This window comes from Bidens hawaiensis, unplaced genomic scaffold (assembly GCF_021521415.1).
Source record: "Bidens hawaiensis isolate Kalapana, Puna unplaced genomic scaffold, B.hawaiensis_p1.1 tig00015059_1, whole genome shotgun sequence".
In the NCBI taxonomy this organism is placed as follows: domain Eukaryota; kingdom Viridiplantae; phylum Streptophyta; class Magnoliopsida; order Asterales; family Asteraceae; genus Bidens; species Bidens hawaiensis.
The window spans coordinates 423,615-437,815 of record NW_027492336.1 but is presented as its reverse complement, the minus strand read 5'-3'; the positions used below and the strand labels follow the sequence as shown (position 1 = coordinate 437,815).

Genomic DNA, 14,201 nt, shown 5'->3' with positions numbered 1-14,201 from the left:
AGATCATCATTACACTAAAGCTAGAGAAAATAGTTACAAGGTAAAAATAAAAGCTAGTGAGAAAGATATCAGAAGTCTTAAAGCCAGTCTAGCTGAAAAAATACAAGCAATTGATCTTAGCTATGAAGTGTTAGAAGAGAAAACCAAACTAATAGCTGAAAGGGATAAACAGATAGCTGATCACCAGGTGAAAGTGGTGGAACTTAACAGAAAACTTGAGCAATTTAGAAATTCCTCTGCTATACTTGATCACCTTGTAAGTGATCAACGTTCCCCAGTTAAAAGGGGAGGAATTGGATATAATGAAGTTCCACCACCTTATAATCATAACTACACTTATGATCCTAGTAATCAGAAATCCGTTGATGTTGAAATTGGCCAGACAGTTCCGGTTAAGGTTACGATTAAAGATCCAGAAGTTAGTAAAGGCGAAACGAGTAAGCCTCTTTCTAATGTTAAGATTTATGTTCCTAGTCCTGTCTCATCAAATTCGGACAAGTCACCCGAGTCGAGTGAGACAAAAGAAGAGGCAGTGTTACCAAAACGTGGAGAGGAACATAAACCAACTGAAAAGAATTCTCCACTAAATCCGTATGTCCCACCATATGTTAGACAAACGGGCAGTAATGCAGCCTCAACATCTAAAACAACTATTGATACGAAAGTTGAACACAGGAGTTGTTTCGGATGCAATCAATTAGGACACCTGATTGCTGATTGCCCTCTGAGGCAGAGATTCAGAGGTACGAGGCCTTCAAAAACTGAGAATAGAACTAACAGTAATTACTATAATTGTAAAAATGAAAATTCATCAAAGTTCAGATATTGGACTAATCCAGGTTTTCAAAGAAATCGATCTCAGTTTTTCCCTGTTAACAACCAAACCATTAGTAATAATTCATTTAATTCACGAAGGTTTGGATGGCCTCATAGTCAATCTACAAGAAGGTATCCTTTTAGGACTTACAGAAATCATACTAATACTAACTTTGGACAGCCAAAGTACGGGATGTATCGACCCAAGACCAATAGGTCTTGGGTCCCCAGATTTTAATCCTCTGCTTTAATCGTGCAGGAACAGTTGAACAGGGCTGCAAACAATCTATGGGTTGTGGATAGCGGCTGTTCCCGGCACATGACGGGTAACAAGAATTTGTTACACGAATGGAAACCTGTTCAGGGAAGAAGAGTGAGTTTTGCTGGAGAGAGTGGTGGAAGGATTACTGGAATTGGGACGGTGACTAATGGTAAAATGACGTTAGAGAAAGTGAATTTCGTTGAAGAACTGAAGCATAATCTGCTGAGTGTATCGCAGATCTGTGACAAAGATTACACTGTGCACTTTACCAAGAATGAAGCGATCGTACTGTATCCTGGTTTCAAGATATCAGAGGATTGGATTGTAATGAAGGCTCCAAGGGAAAAGAATACGTATGTTATGGACATGAGGTCGACTGAGATGGCAACAGAAGAATCGTGTCTTCTGTCAAAAGCAACTGAATCGGAGTCCGAGTTATGGCATCGAAGAATGGGGCATATTCATCTTCGGAAAATGAACTACATTGTCAAGAATGGGCTGGTGCTGGGTGTTCCCTTGAAAAATTTCAACTTTGAAGACCAATGCTTATCGTGCAAAAAGGGAAAGCAACACAAGAAATCCCATCACACCAAGAAGGTTAATTCAATAGTCAGTACCCTAGACCTACTTCACATGGATCTCTTCGGTCCCGTGAATGTAAAAAGCCTAGGTGGAACATCATACTGTTTGGTGATCACTGATGATTTCTCTCGATATTCTTGGGTATATTTCCTGAAGACAAAGGATGAAACGGTTCAGATGGTAATAAATTTGATTACCAAGGTTGAGAATATTATGGGGAAAAAGGTTAAATACATCAGGAGTGACAATGGGACAGAGTTCAAAAACTATCAGATGGAGATCTTCTGCTTACAGAAAGGGATAGACCACCAGTACAGCGCCCCGTATACTCCGCAACAAAATGGGGTGGCTGAGAGGAAGAACAGAACGTTAATTGAAGGAGCCAGAACCATGCTGGCTGATTCGAAACTTCCTGTGGTGTTCTGGGCTGAAGTTGTTGCAACAGCCTGTTATATCCTTAATAGAGTGTTAACTGTTAAAAGATTGAATAAAACATGTTATGAACTTATGCATGGGAGAAAGCCTAACTTGAGTGGTCTCGAACCATTCGGGTCCCCGTGTTCGATATTAAAGACGAACTCAAAATTTGGTGAAATAGCCGACGAAGGTATTTTAGTCGGATATGTTGTTGGGACTCCCAACAGACGAGTCTTTAATCTATCGACCAGCAAGGTTGAGGTGGTGTGTAACACTGACATCACAAGTTACAAATCACCAATACCAAGCACGGGACCCGCTGGGGCTTTCGACTATGATAGGCTTTTTAAATCTTTTAACATGCCTTACTTGGATTGTGCAGAAGTTGATGAGAGAATAGCTACGAAGATGCTTTACGATGAGGAAGACAATTTTGTGCAAAGACCGCTGTACGATGAATGTCAACCTTCCTCGTCAAATGCTGTCGATACCCCTGCTGCCTCTACTGAAGAGGAATTCTTCAATCCGTTTCACTCTCAACAACAATCACCCATTGATGAGCTCTCTTCGAACCTGGAAGACAATCTGCAAGTCAGTTCGGTTCCGACTACGAGTGTTCACAAAAATCACCCTTTGGAGAACGTGATAGGTGATCTGTCCGACGGTGTACAAACAAGACGAAGCTTGAATGAGCACACTTGTGTTTACACAAGCATTAAAGATACAGGTATCATTAACGAATGCTTGTACACCTGCTTCATAAGCCAGATTGAACCAAAGAACTATCAAATGGCTCTCAAGGACAGCTCGTGGGTTGAAGCCATGCAAGAAGAGTTAGCCCAGTTCAAGAAGATGGAGGTTTGGAATTTGGTTGCAAAACCGAAAAATGTGCATGCGATTGGCACAAAATGGGTTTTCAAATGCAAGAGAGATGAAAAAGGGATAATTATCAGGAACAAGGCGAGGCTGGTTGTAAAAGGTTTTAATCAGCAAGAGGGGATCGACTACAATGAAGTGTTTGCTCCTGTGGCGAGATTGGAAGCGATTCGACTGTTTTTGGCATTTGCTGCACACAATGAGATGAAGGTGTTCCAGTTAGATGTAAAGAGTGCGTTTCTTAACGGTAAAGTCGATGAGGTTGTGTACGTTGAGCAACCTCCGGGTTTTCCTGACCCAGACTTTCCTGACCACGTGTACAAGCTAAGTAAAGCGCTTTATGGGCTACATCAGGCCCCTCGTGCTTGGTACGCAACTCTATCCGATTACTTGCTTGAGAATGAATTTGAAAGGGGAAAGATCGATAGCACACTGTTCTTTAAGAGAAAAGGAAGCGACTTTCTTCTGGTGCAAGTCTACGTGGACGACATCATCTTTGTTGCATCAAAAGTCGCCATGTGTCAGGAATTTGAAGCCGTCATGAAAAAGAGGTTTGAAATGAGTGCTATGGGTGAACTAACTTTCTTTTTAGGACTGCAGGTTGATCAGAAGAAAGATGGGATGTTCATTCATCAGACTAAGTATGTCCATGACGTTCTCAAACGCTTCAAGATGGAGGACAGCACTCCATTTGATACTCCAGTTTGCGTCAACCATAAATTGGGTGCTGATTCAGACAGTGATGCAGACGTGGACCCCACCCAATATCGGGCAATCATAGGTTCTTTAATGTACTTAACTGCTTCAAGACCTGATATTATGTTTGCAGTTTGTCTTTGTGCTCGCTTTCAGGCAAACCCAAAAGAATCTCATTTGAAGGGTGTGAAGAGGATACTGCGGTATCTCAAAGGCAAGCCTAAGCTAGGGTTGTGGTACACGAAAGGAGGAGACTTGGAGTTAGTCGCCTACACGGATTCTGATTATGGAGGGTGCAATCAGAATCGGAAGTCAACAACAGGTGGATGTCAGTTTCTTGGAGGCAGATTAGTGTCATGGCAGTGCAAGAAGCAGACCTCAGTCGCCATTTCTACCTGTGAAGCAGAATACATGGCAGCATCGAACTGCTGCTCCCAGGTTCTTTGGATACAACAGCAATTGCGCGATTATGGTCTGAATTTCACTCATACTCCTATTTGCATAGATAACACTGCTGCTATCTCAGTAACTAACAATCCCGTAAAGCATAGCAAAACTAAACACATTGACATCCGTCATCATTTTATACGGGATTGTGCTGAGAAGAAATTGATTGTGCTCGAAAAGGTTGATACGTTAGATAATTTCGCTGATTTGTTTACTAAAGCGTTTGACAAAACTCGTTTTCAAAACCTTGTTGAGCTAAATGGGATGATCAATCCCGAGTAACCGTGCTTTTCGTCTTTGTTTAAAAAAAAATAAAAAAATAAAAAAAAATAAAAAATAAAAAAAAAAACCTCACTATCGCTTAGAATTATGTCGGTTGCCTCAGTTTGAAGGACATATCTTCGGATATGTTTGGTCCTCATTTCTACTTGTAGAATATGAGGATAGCCATTAACCAGATGACTGAAAGTGACCGGGGCGGTTTATGATGTGTTTATTCTTTCGCTGAAAATTAGTCGTTCATACTTAGTTAGAAGGACACATACTCGTATGTGGTCGGTCCAGCTGATCCATTGGATCTTCAGGATAGCCGTTTACCTGAAGACTTCGACTTGATCGGGGCGATAGAAGTTAAAAAATTTTTTTGGGAGATGAAATTATTTTTCAAGTCTACTACTTCGTAAGAAGTTCCTTTACTATGTTTAACAGAAAATTGATCCAACCTTGGAAAGTGATAGATATACTGATTCTGTGTGCTTAACTAGTGAAATTATTAGGCCTAAAAGACTTTAGAACAGTCATTGTATGTCATGGTAGCTTTTTATGGCGCGTAAAAGTAGAAGTGATACTAACTAAATCTCCTCGATTTTATGTGGAAACTCCTTAAGAGTTGTGCATGTCTCCATATATATCTTTCCGAATGATAGGCAGAAAAGCGATTACCCAGTCATACACAAGCCCATGAGTGTTCTGATTCTCGTGAAGATAGCGTGTCAAGAAACTGCAGTGATCCAGATTCGGGACTCGCAGTTGTTTACGACTCTGAAACTGTGTAAATACTTAAAAAAAAAAAAGGTGTTACTGAGACATTCTAGAGCTTATAAGGTTAATACTTCTCAATCAAGATGTGAGAAAGAGAACGGGAAGAAGAGTCTAAAGATCGAAGAGTACTTACTATTTAATCAGACACTACGGGTCGAGGTCAACTCGGGGTGACTTGGGGAAAGCCAAATACGCTTTGAGAATAGATAGGAGACATCACAATCTCTGAGGTGTTGCCCATTTAAGTTTTGAGCTTAATTGAACCTAACCCGTATCACAGAAGCAATGAAAACCATTCTAAGTTATTTACCTGCTTACAACTTGTTTCTTTATGTCATAATACATCTGAACATGGATCTGTGTGACAGTCACTTAATTAGTATGATTCCTGTTCGGATCTTTTCTAAAACATGGTAGTCCCTGTCGAGACTGAAATTTGATCCCGTGTACTTTATTTTTAAAATTTTTTCTACTTATGTAGTTGTATGATTTAATACCTGGTTACTTAGTCTTGATCGTATCATTTAACGCTTTAAAGGATGTTTTAAAACTTAATTGCAAATTGTTCAAATTATAGGGGTTTGTTTTGTAAACTTTAATACCGGCGAACTTATCCATAACTTCGCCTGCAATAGGCGAAGTTATCCATAACTTCGCCTGTATAACTTTGACCCTATATAAAGGAAATTTTAGGTCAGACTTGTTATTATTTTCAAAATCCGGCGAACTTATCTTCCTGTAACCATAAGCGAACTTATTGCATCGAATCATCTGTGTTATTTTTCCTCAGTTCTAATCCGATTTATAGATGTGTAGGGTTGTTGTATCGTATAATCACTGTTATTGATGTAAATCAAACGTCGTTTCGACCCGTTTCGTGCCCTCGGTCTTTCGAAACCTCAACACCCGATTTTCAAACCTGTTATTACGTAGTCGTAATCAACTTGATCGTCTAGATCGTCTTAAAAACATGTTTTACGAGATCCGCAATCTCCAAATTGACCGAAATCACTTCGTATTGAACGTCTAACTGTTGCCGATTCATATTCAGACGAACTTACGGTTTAGGCGAAGTTATTCTTAACTTCGCCTGAGGTTTTACTTCGCCTGATAATTAATTATGTAACAGTATATGAAGCGAAGTTGTGGTTAGGCGAAGTTATCATTAACTTCGCCTTGCCCTTTTTATTTAACATTTATTACGCGAAGTTCAAGTTGAGGCGAAGTTGTTCCCAACTTCGACCCACCTCTAACTTCGCCTATACAGAATAAATCATAACTTCGCTCATGGTAACAGGCGAACTTGTGATTTGCCTCGACGTTTCTCTAACTTAGTCTGTTTTGTTGCAGAAATGGCAGCTGTAGCTGGAGCAGGTGGTGCAGGTGGTGATGAAGGTGGAGACAACAACCGACAGTTTTTCCCGGGGCATAACATGTACATCACATTGGACCCGGATGCGAGTGGTGTTGATGATTTCCGCGAGATCATCACATTTCTACTTCGCTCGCGTATATTCCACGCTATTACCACAACACTGCCTATATCTTTGCCAAACATTGAAGATTTCTGGCAGACAGTGGAATATGACTGTCGAGTCGAGCCCCCGGTTATGCGTGCAACGGTCAATAATCAGATAGTACAGTTCTCGTCTGAACAGATCAGGGTGGCGTTACAGTTTGGGGATGAAACAAGAGACGATCCTACCGACTTTGTGGCTCCATTCCGAGATGGTGCGTTTCTGAGGATGGGATATTCTGGTCCTTTGGGGGATACTCAGAGACGCAAGGGGTTCTTGCTAGACCAGTGGCGCTTTTTCATGCACGTGATGATCGTGTGTATGTCGGGGAGAAAGGCTGGTACAGACGGGATGGGTGCGACCATGCAGTCGGCGATGACTGCACTGACTTACAATAAGCGTTACAGCTTTAGTCAGATGGTATTTACGAGATAGATCGTCAGAGAAGAGCGGTGGCGCATGAGAGATTTCTTATGTATCCAAGATTCCTACAAATTATCTTGAATCATGTTGCTCCCACGTTACCTCAGCGCCGCCCAATTAGATATGTGGAAAGTGTAAGTAAAAGGATCTTCGCTCAGTGTAGATCATCGAGTGCAAGAAGCAAGCCTGAGCTCCGTCCTCGACATACTCCACTATTTGGGTACTTGATCAACCCAGAGTATGTTCCAGCTCGTGGGGACGAGTTTCGGGATCCTCGTCCACAACAGGCTGGAGCACCTCAACCACCTGAGGTACAACAAGCTATACCTGCTGCTCCTGTTGTGTCACCGGAGGAAAATGTAGACCTTGATGAAGCGTTTGGCGGTCAAGGATTTTTTGATATGGAGCGTGTTGATCCTGAAGAAAATGTACCGGTCTCGGTAGCCCGGGTTTCTAGTGTGAATGTGGCTAGGGCAGCTCCGACGGTGGCTGATTCTGATTCGTCAGATGATGATGTGGCTGAAGCGAGACGGATTTTAGTAACACAAGAAAGGGTTCAAGGGAAGAGAAAGAGAGACGATGATGACAGTGATTCAGATTTTGAAGAAGATTTACATCAGTTGGTTCGTAGATCGAGAAGGGAACGGACAGGTGCAGGTTCGGGAGCTGGTGAGAGCTCAAGGCTGGTACGTTTCATTCCACCCGCACTGTCCGGTATGACCATGGTTCCGACATCATTACCAGTTACAAGGCCAATCGCCACGGATGTTCCCGTGGTGACTACCTCATCTTTCTTCGGCATCCCACCTACTACATTCCAACTCTCGACTCCGGAGATTGTGTCCTTGCCATCTCCAACTCTTACTCCATTGGAGGTCGTGGCAAGATTTATTGAGTCGACAGTTGTAGCTACTGCAGGGTTGTCAGTTACGATACCACCTGCGGTTACGTTTACGCCTACTTCTGAGGTCCCGGTTACATTGGAAATCCCTCCTCAGTACACTCAAGATATCTCACATCTGAGGTTTGATTTCGATGCAACCTTATCCGACTCGGAACGAATAGCAGCGCTTGAAAGGGTCGTGGCAGAACAATCAAGGGTAAATCTTATCCAGACCCATGCTATTCAGCGCCTCGTTGCAAAGAATCAGATACAGTCGTCCCTGCTGATCGAACATGGAAAAATAATTGATGCTTTGAAACAGTTCTTGGCATCTCAGGGGGAGACGAGCTGTAAGGGTGATGAGCTGAGGACGAAGAAGCGTAATGATCGAGATGATGATCCCAATGCATCGAAAGGTGCAGGTGGAGAGTTGCCAAGAACTGAACAAGCTCTTGGGACTTCCACATCTCAGGGGGAGTCAACGAGTGCAGTTGGCGGTTCGGGTGATGATGTGGTGGTCGTGGATGCTGAAGAGGTGTTAGATGATGTTATAGGTGATGAGGATGTGTTACCGATGGAGGAGATAGAGAAGATTGGGGCTGAGATTGTCATTGATAGTGAGATTGAAGAAGGAGAGATTGTGGAGGAGAATGTTGAGCACGAGATTCCGGAAGTTGATAAGGCAGATATGGGTCAAGATATGGGAAGCGATGAGACAGAATGGGAGGAGCAGCCAAGATGGAAAAAAGGCTACGCTCAGTGGTTCGTAAAGACTAAGAAACCGGCGGTCCCTACTATGTTCAAGAAAAGTTACAACATCAGGGGTTATGCTGAATCGAAAAAGGGGATTATATGTTGGTTATATGGTGAGCAGTTGAGGCTCTTTGTGATTAAAAAGTATGATGGGGTTCAGTACTTCAAGAGACTGTTGAGATCGTTGAATACGTTGCCTGAGTGTGAAGTGAAGGACTTAGCCAGGTTGGGGTTGATAAACAGGAGTGATGATAACATGGCTAAGGTCATTGGAAAGATTGTTTGGAAGGAAAGTATAAAGGAGAAAAAGTTCGAGCTGTTAAAACCACAGAAAGGAAAACTTATTGAAGATAAAGATAGAGGGATGAGAGTAGATGGCAAGCCTTGGATGATTATGAAGTATAAGCCGATCCGGTGTTTAAAAGAAGTGCCGATAAAACAAATGCCCAAGGATGTGCTCAAAGATTTGAAGTGGTGGTATGTTGATTGTGAAACAGCTGAAGCAGTAATGGAGAATGAAGATGAACAAGAGGTGCTGAGAGTGTATGATCCAATACACTTGGTGAATTTGTCTCAAGCTGATCTGCAGGTGCTGAACGAGAAAAAAATATTTTATATTCCTGCTTGGAAAGAAGAAGCGAAGAAATATCAAAGAGTTGTTTCGGTTTGTGTACGAGAAGGAGTTCATGCTTGAAGATGAAAGATACAAGATTGTTGAAGATTACAAGACACGTGTTTGAAGATAGAGATATGAAGCTACTGCCAAGGGGGAGTCTGTTGGTACATGATGTCAGTAGTTCAGTGTCTAGTGTCTGTAATCGAGTTAGTTGGATTTGTATTTGGATGTAAGCGAAGTTCTCACAAGTTCACTGATATAGGCGAACTTGTGGAACAAGCGAAGTTAGGGACAACTTCGCCTAAACATGCTAGGCGAAGTTGTCGTGTTATATAAACTGCTAGGTTACGGCTAGATCAGTAGATGAGTTAGAGTTTTAGTTTACGAGTTATTCAGTTTTGTGTAATCGGTGATCAGTGAATCACGTGTTTCCAGTTGTAATACAACGTGTCTTTGTTTATTGTAACGTGTGTTTAATCGTGTTAACGTGTATCGTCTTCTACGCTCGTAACGTCTTATGTAGGGATTCCGCACCTACGTAGAACGAGATATTCCGTGTAGATCCGGCTGGGAACCTACACTATCTTCAATAATATGCATCAACTCTGTTTCACAATTGGCCCATATTAAGTCCCCCTGAAATCAATCAGCTAACTTTATCAGATCTTAACATAACTAAATCAAAACCCATTATTACTTTCAATAAACTAACATCAAAATATGAATAAAAAATATAAATATTAGATAATAATAATAACAATACCTTATCTTTATCAACCAATTCATCTAAACTGATTGAATATTGGGGATCAATGCTAATTCTTGAAATCACCGTCAACGTCAAACCAAGAACAATAATCACTATAAACGAAATTAATCGAATACCCATTTCGTAACTATGATCATTTCATAAATACATAATATCAAATTCTTCAAAAACCCAACTGGGTATTTCAAATTTTGTCTTGAAAACGATCAAATCGCAAAATCTGGTCGAATTAGACGTGGGTTTGTGAAAATATGAACTGGGTTACTTGAATTTAGTTGAATCAGGCAGATCGAATGTTAGGGTTTGATGGAGATTGACTTGATGGGATATATAAATTGAGGAATTTGTTGGGTCGTCAAAGAGATACTGCAAGGCCGCCAGAATTAACAAAGGTTTTTGCTTTGAGTTGGTAAAAGTTTAAAGTTAAAATAAAAAGTTAATTATGGTATTGGTCCTTGGAGTATTTGTGGGTTTGCATGTGTTGCTATTTAATGAAGGTTTTAGTACATGTTACTAGAATTGTTTCGTTCTAGTCTTATGTGATGTACTTTTTTAAGCTGATTTGGTGCAACAAAATATGTACATTTATTTGTGTCTTTATAGTTTCCTTTTTAGTATATAGATGTTTATAAGTACCTAAAATGAATTTTGTTTAAACTCCTTGATAATAACTTACTACTCTACTAGTTATACTTCTTAATTGCGTGCGGCATATTTTACTAATGTAAAGATGATGATAATTACATTGTTGATGTTACATTCTTTGCCATGACTTAGTAAAGCTAACAGTAGGATTAAGTGACTAAAAATTGTTTTGATTATCTTTTTTTTTTATCAATGGCAAAGTAAATTTATTAAAAATACCACACTAGCAAGATACTTGTGTATATATCATCACACGATAATGGTATTGATAGTTTAAGGCGAACTTTTATTTTAACCTCAATGGTTTTTTTCCTATCTCAATCTAATTGGCCCTGAATGTATCATGTATGTGTAGTATTTTCAATATGTATTAACAGTATGCACATATACATTTTACTTAGTAGCCTTAAACAAACACTAGTCACACGTGAAGTCATATTTGTATGTAGGCCGTCATCTATAATTTTCAACAAGGGTTACAATACATGGTAACTATAATGCCATACTGATGTTGAGAAAGATTAAAAATTCAGAAGTAGGTAAATTCACTCCACCTTACTAAAATTTTCTCTAGTTATTTTAAATCATATGTTGAACGAAGAGAATAAACAGCAAAAAGACATGGAATGATGTCGGTTATGAGTTTACAAAGGATCAAAATTAATAATGTGAGAAAACTCAAAGGATTAAAATGGTAACATATATTATGAAAGCATTTGAGAATGATTCGGCTTTTTGGGATGATGGACGCGCCTGTCTAGAATCTAGATTGCTAAGAAATGTCTTTAACGCGTAAAGTGGCCGACCCTACCATTATGTAGACCGTTTCAATGGCTCAGTATTCTAACTTAACTTAACGACACGACACGACAGCGTGTTGTATTGTGTTTCCACTAGAATCTAAGAAATATGTCTTGAAGGCTCCACCCTGGACCTGTTAAATATCGATTCAACTCACGGTATAATTGTTTTTTTTTATGTTTCGATAAAACAACAGAATAGTTATTAATTTGTTTCATACGATCAACGACTAAACTTACTTACAAATTTTATAAGTTCAAATTAAAAATTATCGATTATTTGGTGAACTTCCGAGCACCGGTGGAGCAGTCGATCAACATGATCTATAAAAAAAAGTGTCATTAGACTCGTCACAGGTAGAGAATTCCCCCGTGACTACTATTCGATGTGAGAATAACTTTTTATACGATCACCGGAAATATAAGTATGTAAGAGAAAAAGTATTGAGAGAGTAAATATCTTGACTTGTGTGATGTCACTAGTATATATACTAGGTATTGTTAAATATCATTGTCAAGTAGGGCTGTAGGCGTAGTCCCCAATTAGGTCATAACTATTTTCAGGTAGGGTTTTCATTCAATATGATCGATGATTACTTGAGAATGCACTCTACACCATTCACCACGTGGATAAGGTTCGTGAATGGATATCTCAAGACCTGAACCTTTTGTATTCGAGATAGTTGGATATTAACTAACCCAACACTAGCTATTTTGGTACCATACCTCTTCAACCATACACATGTATGAATTATGTAGCTTGATTACATCAAGTAAGTCAAATCATCAAATGTATCATCAAATAGCAATAATGATTAAACTTAAGAAAGTCATAGCTTCTAGCGTCAAGTTTGATTCAACATAAAACTAATAAACATGTGAGGACAAGAAAATCACTTTCCCATGTAACGACTTCAAAAGTAAAGTTTAATACTAGCTCGTTTGTAAACCGAATAATCATTTGAAAACTCGTCAATATTCCATGATAACATAATGAGAACTCAAAATATTATTGATTCAACTTAACTCCTAAAATTATTATTGAATGTTTTCTAGAAGAAGAAGAATAGATACCAAATGATGATTAACGTGTGGGTTTTTACCATACATTACCTAGCTAACACAACATGTTTACATTGCCAATATTAGTGATTTCGTCAATTACCATCAATGAACAACATATGGAAATCAAGAGATTCTTGCGATAAATGATATATCCTTAATCGAATGTGTAATCAACACATGCCTGTAGGTCATTCATTTCATGTAGATTTCCAGCCTCTTTAGCATATAAGACTAGCAATTCTCCGAGTTGTGCTTTTATCTATTTACCTTTTGAGATTTATTAATCCTCAGTCAGCTTAACTTGGATAATATAAAATTATAAATGGATAAATGAGAAAATATAAACTAGTGTTTTGTGATTTTGTTTTCTTAAGACTGCTACAGGAACTACTGTGTCGGGGATGTAGCTCAGATGGTAGAGCGCTCGCTTAGCATGCGAGAGGTACGGGGATCGATACCCCGCATCTCCATCTTACTTTTTAATTTCGGGCCAATTTATTCTATTTTTGGGCCGTGTTATCAAACTATGGGCTTTGTTAGCTACCTAACAGTGGGACGGAATTTAAGCGTTGTGAAGTTCCAAAATCCAGCATATTCGAATGAAATAAACCGAGTAAGTTTATCATTGCTTTATCATTATTATTATTTTTTAGCGACAAACATGCTAAACTTTTGAAAAACTCTTAGGAAAAGTTTGAAAAGTTTGATGTTGTGAGGCTTAATCCACTCAGTGATGCTTCACCTAGGCTTAAACTCTGAAATATGATACATGAGTGAAACTCAAATATACAACATGACGACATCAAACAGAAGAAACCTTGTTAGATGAACTTAAGATAAGAGTTGTAACCACCCAATCAAAGTGGTATAGTTTACGAAAACTCAAATAAAAAGCTAATGTAATTTCAATAATAAATTAATTATTAAATAATTTTCACGATAGTAATAAGTAATTTAAAAGAAAATGCAAGGAAAAGTTAAAATACAAGTTATATTTTAACCTTAAGAATTATTTAGTTGTTACAAAACACTAGCGGCTGACTATTGAATAACCATCTTCAGTTTAAGAAATGAAAAAAAAAATATGATAGAATTGTAACAATATATGACATGAATCGAAATGCTACTTCTTCACATCCGTCGTGCAACGCGAAAGAATCATAGTATGCACTTTCGTGTACTAGAAAAAGTGTTACATGAGTTTGGTGCATAGCTTTACAGCTCAACCATCCTCTTTAGGTCTATTTGAAATAGCTAGAATATAACATTTTCTGGAAGCACAAGGATTAAAATATATCTTTGCTTCATTTCTATGATCGATGATCATAAACGACCTCTTACCATTCTATATAAATAGGTTATTGGTTGTTCATGAGTCAAATTGTGTTAAGACATAGTCAATTCGAACTTTGGCTCGAAATCTTCTACTAAGTAGAAATCTTAAGATTGAACTTGACTCACTTGCATACTAAGCAAGCTCTACTTGTGCCTTGGTGAGTCGAGTTGAAATCTTGTAACCGAAGCTCGCCTTCGCTCCAACTTGACTCGAAATTTAAATGCACCATCTTGCTTGGCTCGAAAATTGTTGAGCCG

The 14,201-nt window shown here is 39.1% G+C and overlaps 1 non-coding gene across 1 annotated transcript; it reads left to right on the top strand.

The window, feature by feature from the left end:
- Positions 1–13,005: 13,005 nt before the first annotated feature.
- On the top strand, positions 13,006–13,078 carry TRNAA-AGC (transfer RNA alanine (anticodon AGC)). The gene has a single exon. It is a non-coding gene; the product is annotated as a tRNA-Ala (tRNA).
- The last annotated feature ends 1,123 nt before the right edge of the window (positions 13,079–14,201 follow it).